The 13,485-nt window shown below is 40.8% G+C and overlaps 1 protein-coding gene across 1 annotated transcript in view; it reads right to left on the bottom strand.

The window, feature by feature from the left end:
• ZC3H12B (zinc finger CCCH-type containing 12B) overlaps positions 1-13,485 on the bottom strand; it is a 310,431-nt gene that overhangs the window by 253,195 nt on the left and 43,751 nt on the right. The window lies entirely within an intron of this gene.

Raw genomic sequence — 13,485 nt, 5'->3', positions numbered from 1 at the left:
AATTATTTCCTATTCAGCCTATATATAGCGTGTTTGCACACATGTGTTTCTTAGTCTCTCCTGTTAGACAGGAAGTTCCTTGAGGGCAGGGATTTTTGTATCCCTAGCACTTACCATAGTGCCTGGCACATAGAGGTGTTTAATTTTTACCTATTAATTTTTGTGACATGAATTGATTGTGGTTGTGATGTTTTATAATTTAAGCATTATTATTAATCCATTAGAGCATGTAACTGGGATTTGAAAATGCCCAGATTAGCTAACATAAAGGAACCTGTATAGAAGACTGAAGGACCTACTTCTGGGAGAAGATATTTCATGTTCCCCTACTATATAGATGGGAGTATCTACTTTCTACTGTCTGTGTAGCTGGGACAGTCTCCTCTTTCTAGTGGTGTCCAAGAGATAAAAGGCAGTCGCCTGAAGCAGGAGCATCATGTACTAAGCTGGGAGCTGAAGGAGAGGGAAGAAGGTCCACCTCACCCTCTTTGGGCCCTGTGGCCCCAAGAATTTGGCTTGAGGTTTTGGTCTATTTTGTTAGCCATTGTTACAAGCATTGTTCCAAGAATGCTACACATTTATCATTTGTATTAATGTTTGTGTATGAATGTGGTTACACATGCAGCAATCTCTAAAACTGATGGAAACTGGGTGTAGTTGAAGGAGACTGGTAAAGATAGTGTTGTGTGTTTGTATTAGGAGTACACCAGATCTTAAGAATGAAGCCATTTTAAGGATTTTGTGCAGAAAAACGAAAGGCTTAGAAGAGAGTACACTGGAAGTTACTAATGGAAAGGAAGATAGGACAACTCAGAAAGTTTCCCCAGAAATACCTGAGAATTCTGCCCATGAGCTAAGGAAATTTATCTTAGGAACTGACAGTAGGGCATCATTCCTAGAATGCTATACTAGTCCACTCTCTAAGAAAGAACTATTTAAAAAGATAGGAGTCCTTCTAATCAAGGGAGGACATTCCCAAAGGGAAATGAATGTCATATTTGTGACATTGTCACAGAAACACTAATTCATCTTTAAGACCCTGTGGGAGACAGATAGCATAGATCCAAAACTGGCATTTTCTGTGAAAATGAGCCATGTCCACCAGAGGAACAATACTGGGAGACTCAGGTTGGACAGACCATGACGGGCCCGAGACACTAGAAGGTTCCTGAAGACAAAATGATGAGAACAACAAAGGGTCTTAGAGAGACAGCCCCATGCACAGCCAGACAGATATAATCTGGTGAAATGTATACAAACATTAGCTGGGATATATGAGGTGAAGGGCAGTGCATAACTGAAGAGGCCTATGCTAATTTCACATCTAATGCAAGGTAGCATAATGGAGAGAAGTCCACTGAGTTTCTCCTGAAGAACTTTGCAGAGGCTGCTGGACTTGAAGTCAAGAAGCAGAAACTTGGGGCAGCTCAGTGGCAGAGTGAATAGAGCACCGGCCCTGGAGTCAGGAGGACCTGAGTTCAAATCCAACCTCATACACTTACTAGCTGTGTTACCTTAGGCAAGTCACTTGACCCCAATTGCCCTTCCCTCCCCCCTCCAAAAAGCAAAAAATAAAAAAGAAGCCTCAGAAACTTACAAGCAGTATGACCCTGGGCAAGTAATTTAACCTCTGTGAGCCTCAGTTTCCTCATCTGTAAAAAAGGGATAGTAATAACACCTATAATCATAGAGTTGTTAGGAGAACCAAATAAAGTAACATAAATAAAGAGCTTTATAAAGCTTAAAGTAATATATAAATGCTTGTTGTCACCATTAATTATGGTCACAGTAGGTAAAAATGTGGGGATTGAACCAGGGATTGATAAATGACTATCATGCAACCAATGCAGTACCCTGAAGTGAGATAGATATTGCTGAACTTAGGGAGCTGATGTGTTAGCATGGTCTCAGTCTCACTCAATCATCTTCTCAAGTATGGGCTACAGAAGCAAAACAAGAGAGACGTCATCGCCAGGAAAGAACCACAGGAATGGGACCAGAAACGATCAGGTAAGACAGGGAACAGCATACAAACCTATGCTCCTTGAAGAGGCAGAAGACTGCCCCAAAGGCCTGGCATAAGAATGCCTCCATCAGGTCATCACCAGAGTAACCAACTCAAAATCTGTCTTCATTGTAATGCCGAGAACCTTTACACACAGTAGGGCCAGAAATGAAAAGTTAGTTGTATAAAAGTTAATGTCTTTTCTAGATTGGGGGAAGCGGGACCAGAGAAAGAAGTCACCTTGGGTCCCAGGGAGAGTCACAATGGCCTCACTGTAAACTCCTAATGGGTCTATTCCACCTAGGCTCAGAAATAACAGTAAAAGTTGCAAGTGCAGACTGCTGGACTTGGAGTCAAAAAGACCTAGGTTCAAAAATACAAAAACAAACAAACAAAGAAACAAACAAGTAAAAAAAAAAAAAGACCTAGGTTCAAATCCTGCCTCAGCAACTTACAAGCAGTGTGACCCTGAGCAAGTAATTTAACCTCTGTGAGTCTCAGTTGCAAGCGCAGACTGCAATACTGATGTAGACAGTGAATCTCAAGTCATTATCATTTTTTGATCTTTTTTATGACATATATTTAAGAAAAAAATACCTTTGAAGCCTATGATAAGATTTGGATTTGGTGTTTTTTAGCAATGAAGACTATCCATACCTAGAATACAAGATAACGAATTCAGTTTGGGCCGAGTTGAGTTTAAGGTGTCTATGGGACATCCAGTTTGAGATGTCTAATAGGCAGTTAGATATATGGCACTGGAGGTCAGGAGAGAAGTCAGGACTGAACAGGTAGATCTGAGAGGCATCTGCAGAGAGATGATAAATGAATCCATGGAAGAGGACGGGGATCACCAAATGAACTAGTATAGAAGAAGAAGAGAAAATGGACCAGGACAGAGCCTTGGGGGGACATTTACATTTAATGGGAGCAACCTGGATGAAGATCCAGCAAAGAAGACCCAAGGTGAGTTTGAAATTTCCTAAGACTGTGGTTGGTACCAATAGGAAAGTCTATACTGTGGCTCCAGTACATCCAGGGGTGAGAAACCTGCGGCCTTCACAGAACAAATCCCCTTAGTAAAAGGATTTCTTCTGTAAAACTTGGACTCAGTCAGAAGGCCGCACTTGAGCACCTAAAAGGCCACACATGGCCTCAAGGCCACAGGTTCCCCACCCCTGAGAGGCCCTCAAGATTCACTGGAATGTCAACACTGATTGATTCTAATGAACTATTTTTAGTCTTCTCAAAATCCTAGCACAATATTGTAAGGGACAAGCTGCAATTCAATACTTAGGATAAATTCAAAGAATACCATCTGTTCCACCTCTGAACTGAATCCTAAGATATTTTACTTTGGGGACTACTCAGTACTAAAAGAATGAAAGGATAAGTTGAGGCTAAAATACAGCAAAAAAGAAATATTTTCATTGCATGAGTGGGATGTGAAATGTGCTCAAGGTATAACTTACAGAATCCAGCTCATCAATTCTCAGTCATTCAGAAATGGATCTTAGAGGATTCCTTTATCTCTAATGGAAGACCTAAGAAACCATATGATGGAAAACCAGTAGCCTTTATGCATCACCCATAGTGGTACTAAAGAAAAATGGAAAGACTCAGATGTATGTGGATTACCAGCCTTTGGATAAAAGAACCAAGATCAGTAGACTACGCCATGGTACAAGATGCCAGTGGTTTTCAGTCTTGGATTTACAGGGTATCTTACCTTAAAAACGCTATATAAATGCTGGTTATCATTATTTTGTCTATTTGAAGATATTGAAGTGGACACCAGTCACTTTCTAATAGCTGATGGAGAAAGGAAAAAATCAACTATTGAAACGTACTAGTGTTCTGTGATTGTCTTTGGAAGAGTGATCAAAGTATTGAATAAGCTTGAAGAAGTTGGCCTGAGGCTATCAATAGACAAGTACCAATTTTGTGGCTTCTCTTAAATATATGGGCCCAAATGTGCAGCAATGTAACATGGATGCCTTGGCCCTACTCTCTCACGGTCAGGTCTGCTACAACTCCCTCTCAGACTTCTCGGGTTTGTAAGTGTCTCTTTTATCTGCCATGGGCTCAACCTCCCCACCAGCTGTATTCATCCATTTGTCAGGAGTACAATGACTCATCTTTCAGTTCCATTTAACCACTCAACATCAACTGTCTTTTGCAAAGAGATATGTACTTCATGTATAGCAAGAACAAATACAGAAACATTTCAACCAAAACCTAAGAGCTAGTAAGAAACAGATTTTACTGGCCCAAGATGGACATGGATGTCACCCAAAAGCGTGCAACTTGTGCCAGATGTGTACAAAGAAAAGCATTAGCTTTGTTCACACTGTCCAGAACAGAGTCTTGGATGGCATTGTGCTGTTTCCATAGCAACTTTAAACAATTGCAGATGAAGAAGGAGGATAGCCTCAAATTCCTTGCTGCAGGAACCCACGTGGGTGCCATCAACCTGGACTTTCAAATGGAACAATATATCTATGTGCACTTCATCCCACTATGCTACTGAAAATCCAGCTGCTGTAACTGTCATCTTCTCCACCAATACTGACCACCATGCTGTTCCGAAATTTCCTGCTAGATGTTTCAGACCTGGTATCTTCACAAAACAGATCCAGGCAGTTTTTTGGGAGTCTCACTTCTTCTTGGGGGTACCTGATCATGAGCCTTTGAAAAAAGCTTCTTGTGTTAACTTCTCAACCATTACATTGGGCAATACAGGTTATCCACTTTAATGTGTGGACATTGCCATTTCCTACAACAAGAAAACTCATTTAATGGGTCTGAGGTGATGGACGCCAGCCCATGAAGTCCTGCATACATGAAAGTCATGCCTGATCTTTACTTCTATAGGGATTCTTCAAGAGGAGATAGAGAGCAGATGAAAAGGACAATGAATGACACACAAAGAAGGAGGATTAGAGTAGACAGATGCTTCAGCTCCAGGATTTACTGATCCTGAGTCTGATGCTGCAGACTGATCAAAAGGAATACAGCTGCTATATGTCCCCAATCAGGAGTTCCCTACTGAAGATCAGAGCTCTTAGCCTGCTACCGAAAACTGATCCACAGCTCCCACTGTCCAGGAGCTACCACAAAGTAGTCTTCAGTTTTTATCCCAGATTCTCTTATTAGTTCTGGAAATGCTGAAGGAAAATAAACACCGATTTTTCATGCTAAAAGAGAAACATCCTATCCATTTGTGCTGCATATTTGGAGAATATAAGTACTGCTAAGCCTTTGGAACTTGTGTGTATCAACCTAATATTTCTGGAAAGAGATAGTGGTAACTTAGTGGTGACTGACCATTCCACCAGGTATTCACAACAAGGATACCCAGCCAGGAACCAGAAAGCAGCTCCTTTTGCCAAATAATTGGGGGGAAAGTATTTTTCTGCATCTGCACATAAGACTGCCTGCCAGGATCCACTCTTACCAAGGTAGAAACCTTGAGAGTAAGCTATTCAAGGAAATGTTGCTTTGGCAGGTATCAAAAAGTCATAAGGAAACCCATAATCTGAACATTTCAACTGCACCTTGTTGAACATGTTGGGAATTCTGAGGCCACAGATGGGTCCAGGTGGGTTTTAGAGAGTAGTAGCTGTCTTACACTTTACTCCCCTCTCTGATCCAACAACACTGGCCTTTTTGTTGATCCTAACAGACAAACACTTCATCTCCCAACTCCATGCCTTTTCTCTGGCTATTCCCCAAGCCTGGAATACTCACTCTCCTCACCTCTGCCTCCCCACTTCCATGGCTTCCTTTCCTGGTCCCCTCTCCATCACTGACATCACCTTCTATTTACTCTGTATATATCTTGTATATAACATAGTTGTTTATATATTGTCTCCTCCATTTAAGTGCAAACTACCTGAGGGTAAAGACTGTATTTTGACCTTTCTTTGTATCTCCAGTGCTTAGCACAATGCCTGACACATAGTAAATGCTTAATAAACACTTGTTGCCTGGCTAACTATTCCAAGGTAGCAGGACTGAATCCAGAGGTAACTCCTTTCTTGCATAGAATAGCTACAGAGATCCCTAGGGTACACATTCAATCCAAAGCACAAACATACTAATAATCAACCTGCCTCTTCTGGAAGCCCAGATACAAAAAACCCAAATCTATAATGATCCTGAGGGTGAGCCCATGCCACCTACTAGCTCAGGTATATGAGAAGACAGATCACTCGGCAACAAGGGAACTATCCCACCAGACCAATAACTAATCTAAATTAGGTTGGTATGGGTGAACCTGAAGAAATTGTTACATACATATCCAGGTGACAGTGCTAAATGTAAAGTGGGCAATTTATTTAATTTCATATGATTATTGCAACAAATGCCAATTACTGTACACTTCAGACTGTTTTTTCAAATTTTGCTGTTGGTAAAAAAAATGGTATGGGTGATGTCTTTTGATTCATGTGTAAATTGGATTTAAGTGAGGCAGAGTTGCATGAAGTCTTCAGCCTCACTCTCTCCTCCAGAGTCATAACCGTCCAGTGGCAGGACAGAGTCAAGGTTGACAAGGATGACAGTGGATGCCCTTGGCATCTTTGATGTCTAACCAAGCTCTAAGCACTCCACAGCACCTGCTTCAGCCACCATCATGGCCATTGGAACAAACTGTTCTCATCTGCCCATTCCACCAGGGGAGGTCTTCACATACTTGGGGTAGACACCCCCCCAAATCACCAATGGGTCTGAGACACCTCAGTCACCCTCAATCTGGTTTAGCCGTCTACCAAAATGATTTACCAGAGTGTGGCCACTGAGCAGGCCATAGCTTCTTAGAGCAACAGGTGAGAGTTGGGTGGAACAAGGGTGGACACCAAAAGTGGAAAACAGCCCTGAAAAGGGTTCAGCACCCTCATACCAGAGGTACCAGTCTTCCCTGAACACACCCTACACATGTTACATTCATTGAACTATGTTGATGCTATTGCAATGTCTATTCGTTGTTTTGCTTCTACACTAATGCTTATACTTAAGCTATATTTTGTCTATAGACCTATTGATAGCATCATAATTTCAGTTAGCTGTCTTTGTTAGTCATGCTTTGCTTTGTTTTGGATTATTTGCTCTGTATACCACGGATATGCATATACTCTTGGGTTGTACATGTTCTAGGCTTTGCATGTAACATGGATGTGCTTTTGCTATAGTGCTCTATAAAACCCATCTGGACCCACCTATGCTAACAAGATACTTAAGAATTATGGCCTCTGAGTCCTTTTGACTCATTAAGTGCTGGGAGAAGGATCTTTGAAAATTATATTTTCTTAAAAAATATCCTAGAATTCCGACCTCTCCTTTCTCCAACTTTCTAAATTAGCACAATTTTGTTGTATTTTTTCTGTTGTTTTCATCTCCAGTGACTCCTTATGTAGTATTGTCCTCTCAAATGTATCATGGGGGGGCGGTATTCTGTGGCCCAAAGGGAGGTAGAATTTCTAGCATCTTCTCCCATCACCCTTCTCCAAGAGAAATTTTTACTTCCTGTAAGAAGGGGAAACAAGAGATTGGAACCATAATACTGGCCACTCTCCTCTCTTCAGAGTTGGCTTCCTTAAATATTGTCAAGGGGATGGGATTTTTCAGGTTCAAGCTAACTTCTGATTACTGTTTCATTAATGGGGGAAGTAGAACCCCAAGCTTTAAATCCAGGGTTTGACTTCCTTCCCATCAAATACCAGTTTCATAATGAAAACAAATAGTAGATAGCCCAGAAACCCATTTATCCAAGTCCATAGCAAAACAGAAATCAGACAAATATACATAAGAGAACATATACCAGTCAATACAAAGTGAAGGAACCCTCCCATTAGGAACAAGGTAACAGCTCATCTGAAAGAGACAGACAAGAGAGAGACAGAGACAGAGACAAAGAATGAATGAATTAATTTTCTAGATCTTCCCCAAGGGGAAACTCCCCAAAGTCTCTAGTGTAGCAATCTGGGGATAGGGACATGATGAAGACTGCCACCTCCTCTCATGTCATTCTTCCCAGTCTTTTCCTTCAGCAACATGAAGTAGGGTTGGCATCATATCTCAAAAGTTTGCTCTCTCAAAGCTGGAAGCCAGAAGTACCCTAAGTGACTGAAGGACCTGAACAAAACTGAAGAGCTCTCCATATCCCTACTCTTGCCAACTCTGCCCCACCACCACCACCCACAGGCCATGGATAGCCATCAATGAGAAGAGCCCATACTAACGGGCTTTGGGATTGGGGTTACACCCATAAAAAGATTTTGGAAGCCACAGACATCTAGGGGGAAACTATCTATTCAATATATGCCTGGCTCACATCTTGTCTCTCCAGAGACTTCAGAGAGACACTTTGCCCTTGGGTAAGGTTAGAGCCTCTCTTGGTTGAGCTGAGATCTTATGTCACTCCTATTTAAAGAACTTATTCACTCATGTATATTTTCTGATATACGTATTCTAATCTGATAACTTCTCTGTATAATGTCCAGAGTTCATCTGTTAACAAGAATTATAGATTTTACCTTCAGAATTTTACCTCCTCTGGTTTCTGTTTCTTAGGATAAATGAGTTTACTAGCTATTGGCTATTTGTGATGGTCTTTTATATTTTCTTGGGAAGGGATCAAGCCAGTGGGTGTAAGTTTAGGCTACTCTCCCCTTTAAGAAAAACCACAATGGTTTTTGTTTTGAACTTCCAAAACTGTATCCCTAGACAAGCAATATTTGAGGGGAGAAGAGAAATATAAATCTAACATAATACCCCTCTTGAAGATAGGCTAGGATCAAGCAAGCTTCCAGTCATGGTCCTTTTCCTGCTTTCCATCAAGGAAGAAATCTCTCTTGGAGAGGGGGTGGGTCAGATTTCAGAGATAGCTATCCATGCATATTTAGACAACCCATGTGGAATAAAAATCTTACACGGGCACTTATATACCCTACACTTGGAAGAATCAAATGATCAGATTACCCAATAGGCAACAGAAAGGCATAGAGTGGGTAGAAAAAAATCTAACATCATATTACCAAGTTCTGGAAAAGCAACAGTCAATACTCAAATGGTCCCTGATTCAGGAGTTCCCTTCAACAAGGAAGATCTTGTATGACTGTTGTCTGTGTTTCCGTAAAAGATCACTACCCAGCATGCTTTCTCCTGACATTGTAAGGATATCAGTGGAGCACTCTAACTTTCCATCCATTATCCCTTGCTCTTGCCTTATGACCAGCCCACCTTCTCTTCTGATGGCACAATTCCTTGATAACATCTCTTATTCCTTTGCTTTTTTTTCAGAGGTCCCTATTCTATTCAGGATGCGTGAAAAGACAAAGATAAAAAGATACAGAGGGACTGCAACTGTCACCAGTTGATGAAATACCCACATTGATGAAATCACTGCTGGATCTCACTAAATAACTAAATTTCTATTCACTGAATTACTACAAAGCAAAATAATAAAGTAGAAAGAGTCAACAGACAGGGACTCTAGTCCTGACTCTGTCACTCATTAACTGTCAATCCTACACAAATCATTTTCCCTTGCTGGGCCTTAGTTTTCATATCTAGAAAATGAGGGGTTTTGGACAAGATGAGATATCTCTAAGGTTCTTTCTCAGTTGGTAAAATTTTGATTCTATGATAACTTTGCAATCTGAAAATTTAGTACTGTGATAATCTCCCAACAATAATAAAAGTATACTCAAATCTTTTTGAGAATACAGGATAATTCCACTGAATGTGTTTTATTAGAGGCCTACAGAGTAGTTTTCAAAGATTAAACTGGCACTCCTGTCAGCAATTTATCATATATATATATATATATATATATATATATATATATATATGATATGTGCATAGAGGAGATTTGATCAGTTCTGACAGATAAAAGCTTGCTGCGCAGCACACTTGATCTCAGTGTTCACAAGAAAATGGCCACCACTGAGATGAGCATTATGTGTGTGTGTGCATGCCTTTCATGGAAAGACTTCAATTTCAAAGTGTGTAAAGAAGTATGCAATTCAAATAACACATTTCCAACAACATAAACCCTCCAGAATACAACTAGTAAACCCAGTCATTGAATTACAATTAAATTCCACTGAAGCATTTTAAAGTACCTACTATGTGCTAGATGCTGGCAATAAGAATGACAAAAACTTCCATAAGGAAAACTGAATGGTAAGATATTGGAAGCAAGATTTCTTGAGAACATGCTTGAGGTGGGAGGACAAAGCTGTGTGAGGTCGTGGGCACAGTGAAATTCTGGATGTGAGCAAGTAATTTACCCCTTCCCCTTTGCCTTTCCCCTCTGGTTTCTATTCCATAAGATCAGGAAGAAAGAAGAGATATGCCATACAATTGCCAGCAGCTCTTACTGCTGCCACTGAGCATCAACCCCAACAGAAGGCAGTGCCAGAAGACCTATGCTAAGACTAAGGTGTTCTGACAATGAGGCAGACCAGTGAGCAGGGGCAGGGATGCGTCTGACAATCTGGGACCAGACTAACAGCTGCCAGGAGCCTTAGCAGCTGATGAGATCAGGCAGAGAGACCAATCCTAATCCTCTGCCATTTCTCCCATTTTGGGGTTGTTTGCAGAGTTGATCTGAACAGGTTCCAAACATCCAGTCCTTTCCCTTAATCTTTTCTGTAGTCTGCTGATATGGGAGTTTCTTTCCAATTTGTCTCTTTTACATTTTGATAAAGGATATGGCCACTGAAGAGCCAATTGACTAAGTCTAGTGAATGAGTCTGGTCAACAAAGGGCAGGAGATGTAAAGGATGAGGCATCTAGAGCAATAAGTTGTTTTATTTTTTATATTTGGAACCACAGTTCATTTCCATTCCTTTTATTGCCATTAAATGTTGGGCCAGTACCTCCTCTACTTAGTGTCCAACCAAACTGGGCAGTGGGACAGGGAGGTAGGCTGAGAGTTTGTGGGCCGATCACCCTGTAGGGGGCGCTGCAGTCTTCAGGGAAGACCATGCCAGTGACCTCTGACAAAACCACTTTGCTGGTGGCTTGACTACCATATAGTGGATAAATTATATGTTATATTCAAGCGCTCATTATTTGATCAATTAATTGACAAGCCAGATTTTCTGTAGGCTTGGAAAAAACAGACTATGAGGCAATATCAGCTGCAAATGTTCTTCCAGTATATTTCAAGTCACAAAGACAAAAATAAAGACTGTCACAAAGACAAAAAACTGTCCCTGCCTTCAAGGAGATCACATTTGACTGGGGAAATACAACATGTTCACAGATATATAAATACAAATGAAAGCCATCAGAACCCTGATCAACTAGTTGAGACTTCAGTGAACTATTCATGAAGTAGGTCTCTCTCCCTCTCAGCAGAAAAATCAGGGAATAAAGAACAAGACATACATTGCCAGGCAGGACCAATGTGTTCATTCATTTTACTTAGCTTTACTTTGTTGCAAGGAATAGTTCTACTGGTACAAATAGAGGGAGAACACTGGAAAGTGATAGTAACATAAAAAAGAAAAATCCATAAAATACTTATTTTCTAAGTAAATAATAATAATTCCAAGAAAGAAAGAGGACAACTTGGAAGATCAGTAAAGGCCTCCTGTAAGAAGTGGTACCTTGGTTGTATTTGAAGGAAGCTAAGGGTTCTACAAGGCATAAGTGAAGCTGGAGAGTATTACAGACATGGGAGACTATCTAGGCAAAGGTAGGAATGAATGGAAGTACATTTTAAATTCCAGGCTGAGGATTTTATATTTTATCCTAAAAAAATAACAGGAAATCACTAAAGACTTTTGAATAGAAGGGTAATATGGTCAGCTATGTATTTTGTAATATCAACTTGGAAACCAAGGAAAAATGGATTAAAGGGAGAAATAAGAAGCAAGGAGACCAATAAGAAGGTTATTGAAATAATTCAAACATGAGATGATGAGGGCCTGAACTATAGAAGAGTCTGTTAATAGAGGGAAGACCATGGAGGCTAGAAATGTTTTCCGAGGTGGGATCAGCAAGAATGGAAGAACTGAAAGAGAAAGCAGTTAAGGATAGCCCTAAGGTTGTACGGTTGTAAGATTGCCCTAAGGATGGGGCCACTAGGTGGCACTGCAGAGAACAGAGCACCAGACCTGGAGTCAGGAAGACCTAAGTTCAAATGTGCCTCAAACATTAACTGTGTGATCCTGGGCAGGTCACTTAACCCCATTTGCCTCAGTTTCCTCTTCTGTAAAATGAACTGAAGAAAGAAAATGACAAGCCACTCCAGTATCTTTGTCAAGAAAACTCCATATGGGATCACAGAGAATCAAACAAAACCAAAATAGCTAAACAACAACAACAAAAAAGTTGTAAACTTGGGTGATGAGAAGTACAATAATGCTCTCAACAGAAATAGGAAATTTTGGAGGAGGAAAAACAAACTGTATTTCATTCTGGACATGTTAAGTTTGAGGTACCTAAAGGACACTGAGGTAGAGATATCCATCAGGTAGTTAATACTGTTCATAGCCAATATGCTGACAAAAATTGTCGATTTTACCTTCCTAATATCTCTCATATATGTCCCTCTTCTCTCTTCTATCACTGACACCACCCTAACAGGCCCTCATCACTTCACACCTTGTTAGATCTCTTAATTAGGCTCCCTGCCTTCAGTCTAGCCCTGTTTTGGTCCATTCTCCACTTGGCTGCCATACTAATCTTCCTAAACCATAGGTTGCTACTCAATGAACCCCAGTGACTCCCTATCACCTCCAGGGTCAAAGATGAAATCCTCTGTTTGACTTTTAAAATCCTTCATAATCAGGCTCCTCCCTTTCTTCTTTCCAGTTTTTTTTATATCTTACATCCACCTTCCAACCCCACATATACTCTACAATCCAATGACACTGGCCTCCTTGCAGTTTTTCACACAAGACACTCTACCTCTGTAGCAGCAAGCACCCTGGAGTTCCTAGGGTGGCTGCTCACACAGGTTCTTGGATCTGCTTTGTTAAAGGAAAGCAACTCAAAATGGGTTAACAAGCTTACTTTAATCAGCCAGACATATATCGTTTACCTTGTTCAGGAGAAAAAGGTCAGTAGCCCAAACTTCAAAATATACAGACAGAATTATCAAGACATTAACAGATCAAGTAGACAGCTTTCCAAACTGTCCAACCATTACATCCATACCCAGTCAACAGAGAGGGGGCTGGGTTTCCACATCTGGGTTTTTCAAAGCCGGGGGGGGGGGCCTGGACAACGGCTTCCCAGAATACAGATCAAATCACAGAACACTTCTCAAAGTGAGTCCCAAAACAAAGCTACACATCAGGGCTTATATAGCCTTCTCCTGGCTCAGAAAATGTAACAACCTTATTGACTCACTGGCCAATCAAGAAGTATTTACTGAAAAACAAGCCTCCCACCCAAGGCTTCAGGTGCACTTTAGCCTAGGGGCAGGGAAGATCTTCCAAATTTGCATTTCCATTACAACC

Source organism: Petaurus breviceps, unplaced genomic scaffold, assembly GCF_028583685.1.
Source record: "Petaurus breviceps papuanus isolate PSGF00001 unplaced genomic scaffold, PetGlider_PUasm1.0 400, whole genome shotgun sequence".
Taxonomy (NCBI): domain Eukaryota; kingdom Metazoa; phylum Chordata; class Mammalia; order Diprotodontia; family Petauridae; genus Petaurus; species Petaurus breviceps.
The sequence above is the reverse complement of the archived record's forward strand: the minus strand, read 5'-3'. Positions and strand labels throughout refer to the sequence as shown.